We start from the raw sequence: 4,275 nt of genomic DNA, 5'->3' as shown, positions 1-4,275 counted from the left end.
TATTACATACAACCAGTATGTAATGCAACAAGGCCATCATGAACTTGGTCACCTCCATTTTGCTGTACATGTGAAAGACCAGAGTTGCTTCTTGCACAATCCTCGTTTTAAAGGACTGAAAGCAAACTGATCCTAAGTTCTGGTTTAAAATTTTTGAAATTTCTTGTTTGAATCGCCTATGTATAACTCAAAAATAATTGCTCTGGTGACATTGACATACTATACACACCATGTTAATCTCCGGGAACCACGTTAAGTATTTTCACTACAAAAACTGACTCTTATCAAACACCAACATCAGACAACTCAATTCTCTCCAACTACTTATTCTTTCAATACACAAGTCAATACCAATAACAATATCTATTTTTCAGAAACATTGATCATTCCCTTGTATCCATATACTAACATCATGCACTATGATTACCTTGGCTACTAGTAAACTAACTTAGATAAATTAAGCACATACCATCAGTACTGGATCTGGAGCTCCTATCCATTCAGTTTTTCCACTTCTCTTTGCGAACTCTTTCTCATGTTCACCTCTGATGGAACCATTGTCATATACTAACAGAAAATATAACTGCTGCAACCATTCCTTCAATGCAGCTACCTACATGCATGCAGTGATATCCCTGGATAAAAAACAAAATTTGATCAACTTCAACTGTTCCCACTCAGGTACAGAATATACGAAGCCCTACAAACCATAATTATCATTGTATATGAGAAGATACTTACTGATATTGATGGTGAAAACCATTACCTGATGCATTCCATCACCAAACATTTGCCTTAACCTACTTCCAGCCACAAGAAACCAGGTTGATATGCCCAACACAAAAGCCCACTTATATAAGTACCTTCCACCGTTTCTATCAAAACACCCCCCAACCTGCCCACAATACACATCTTACCCATTGACATTTAACACACTTCCATTTCCATAGGGGGAACAAAAAACTCAAAAACTCCCCAACACTCAAAAAATCTGAACCATATTAGAGATGCCTAAGCATCTCCTGGAGTCTCTTGTTGAGACTCCCTATTTGACTCCAACTGTGAGTTTATAGCGTTTAGTGCTTTGTCATGCTCAGAAAACTGTTTGCGTAGATCAGCCATATCACCCAAAAGTGACTCTAGTTGAGTCTTGTAAATGTCTGCAAACGTCTTGTTTCTTACATTCTCCTCAGCCAATCGTTTAAATGCTTTGTTGTTTTGCATAAAAGGGGAGGGCTCAGGAATTACTGCATGGCCCAGCCCTTGTGCATAGCCAGATTTATACCCTAAGACATCTTTGAAAACATCAGCAGCATCATCAACATCCTGTGCCTCTTCAGTTTCTTTCTCATTCAACCTCTCTACCATCAGATTCTGAAATTTAACATTGCAGGAAAATATCATTGCATGCAGGTCAACCATGCATTAAAGAAAGGCCTACTTAGAATGAGAAATTGTATCAGCTAACTCACATAATTGTGTTCACTCGCTGCATTGAGGAATTTCCCCTTCTGCCTAGACCAGTGTGTTTCTTTGTAAAATGCAATCATATTAGGTACCTCCTCACCCTTCATTTAGAATTTGGAAGAAATGTGGTTAGAAAACTTAAGATGGACAGAAATTACCAAAACACTCATTTTAAAGGAAACAGTTCTTACCCTCTCTTCCATAATCCTGACAAATGATTTCCTTCCACCAGTATGTTTGACCTTCTGTTTTTTCCTATTATTTGTGTTTCTACGAGACTGCTCCTGCGAGAATTCCATAGCTTTATTGTCATGCAGTTACAACTACGGTCCTCAATGCCTCAACAAAACTAAATATATATTGATGACAACTATTAGAGCAATAATAAAACAATATTCAGTTTTCTCAGCATGTATATAACACTATTCATACTTACCTTGAACGTCCCGCTTGCCCACCTATCACATAGCCACTCCCAAACATGTGGCTCCACCGACTCTCTCCGACCAGCTAGTGCCTCCTCATGCGATTCATATTTAAGGTAGTGCTTGTGTAGTTCATAATGGTAGGCATTGTACTTATCAGCCAGTGCATTTACTACAGCCTCCCGATGATTATCTTTTGACCAATCCAAGACAAAATCACCCTGCAAAGCATTGTACAAGTTCACATACACGTGTCCACTAAAAAAATCACATGCATAATCATAAATAATAATGACTAGGCTGATATATTAAACCCTACTCTAACACGATTGATGAGCTCGTGCTTCTCCTTGTCGTCTACCACACTCCAACTAGCATGCCGCATTTCAGCATGTACTCTTATAATCCAGCTCACTCGACTACTGAATATAGTTGCATTTTCGCATGAAGGACCCCTATGCCCATCCTTTATATTTATAGGGATCTTACCAAACTTTCTCAACCTTTCAAATAATGTACCCTTCGCAGGCCCGCGGCCTCATTTTTTAATGGGTGGAACTGTATTAACGACAATAATAAACTCGTTAAATACATACAATCATGACTCAGGATTATAAACAACAAAACCAGTAAAGATACATGTGGAGTACATCATAACCTTTACCTGCCAAGCCTGTGATGTTATCCCCCTCATTGCTGTCATGTTGTACATCATGTAAGGACTCTTCTACTCCCACCTCTGGTACTGCTTCAGTTGAGGCATCAACAATGGGATCCTCCTCATCTCTTAGGCTCCTTGTCGGAGGCACCAATTCTGGAACTTCGTCAATAGGGGTTGATGCGATTAGGGGACGTCTGTGTCGAAGACCTCGCCCTCTTTTTGATCTAATCACCATTGTTGTATCTCCTATAATTACAACACAACACTTCAACATGAATATCTAACCGACACCAATATAACACCAGTTATCAACACTATACCAAGTTGTGTTAGCTTTTTCATAATTACTATCTACTCCTAATTCCCCACCAACATCATTGTATAAGTTAACATCACTGTGTGAATGTTACTGAAGATACACATGGATTCCTCAGCTTGGGAAACACTTTGCTATTGCACATAAAGTCAGCATCTCACAATAACAGCAACAGTTTTACTAATTTCCCATGTCACCCAACCCACCTCATGTCATCTATTCTCAATAATTGCTAATTCCATGCCATCTTAGCCTGGCCATATAGCATAAATTGACTTACTGTTCCACAAGTCACCAATTAATAGTCGCTTATCACATGCAAATACAGTGAACACTCGTGGCTTCAACTTATGTTCAACCCCTAGACGACATTGTCACATAATCATCACCTACATTAACATTCTGGCCTCTTCCCCTCTGGAAGTGAATGTAAAAAACATAGGAAGTTATCATTCTGTTCTCTTTTTTTAAAAAAATGACTTCAACTTTTTTAAAAGATGTTAAAACATAAATAACTGAACTGAAGCCCTCTACTCTGACAAATAAACATAAAGTAAAAATGAGACCGAATGCAACACACCATCCAGTGGGTAGGATGTTGCTCCCTGGGTTCACATACACTTAGCAACATGGCCCAAGTACCTAGAAGATGCTTCTATGTTAACATCAGTAACTGTAAGCAAATTTTTTCTACTATTTTCTTCTAATTAACCCTTATATTAAAACCCCAGTATCAAATTTCAAACCTCAATATTTTTCAAATTTCCTGCCATATATGAAAAATTACCTTTTTCATATGGGATTCAAAAATTTCAGTAATGAGTAAAGTCAAGTTAAAGTTCCCATAATTTTGCCATTGTTATATCACACAGAAAAAACATGAAGAAAGTGTAATTCCTCCATTAAGGCAATAATATGATTGTAGGGTTACAAAAAATGTACCTTTTCTTGTCTTTGTTGCGTAAGTTCTTCAGCCAAATGGGTGAAATGCTGTGGTGGAACTTGGGTATTATCAGAAACTGTGGTGTGCGTACTTGGAGTTTCCAAGTCAAATTCAGAACCCACTTCTAAATCTCCTTGCTTAATCACTCAGCCCACTGGAACCCATAGCACCTTCTATGGATTGGCCTTTGGAACCCACGAAAGTCTGATGTACATCTTCTGTCACTGCAGAGGTCATAGACTAGCAAACTTCACCCACTCTCCAAGCTTTAAAATCCCGCCTCTTCCAAATATTACTTTCCCGCGTATGCCTCAGCATGCATGTGGTCATATCTCAAATTCATTTGTGATGCATATAGCTCATCAGAGGCCTTGTTAAATGGATGGGCCAACCGTGAATTTTATATCCCCATATTATCACAACAATCTCTTTAATTTGATAAATACATTTAATTCAGTAACAG

This window comes from Juglans regia, chromosome 10 (assembly GCF_001411555.2).
Source record: "Juglans regia cultivar Chandler chromosome 10, Walnut 2.0, whole genome shotgun sequence".
Classification (NCBI taxonomy): domain Eukaryota; kingdom Viridiplantae; phylum Streptophyta; class Magnoliopsida; order Fagales; family Juglandaceae; genus Juglans; species Juglans regia.
Note: the sequence above shows the minus strand (reverse complement) of the source record.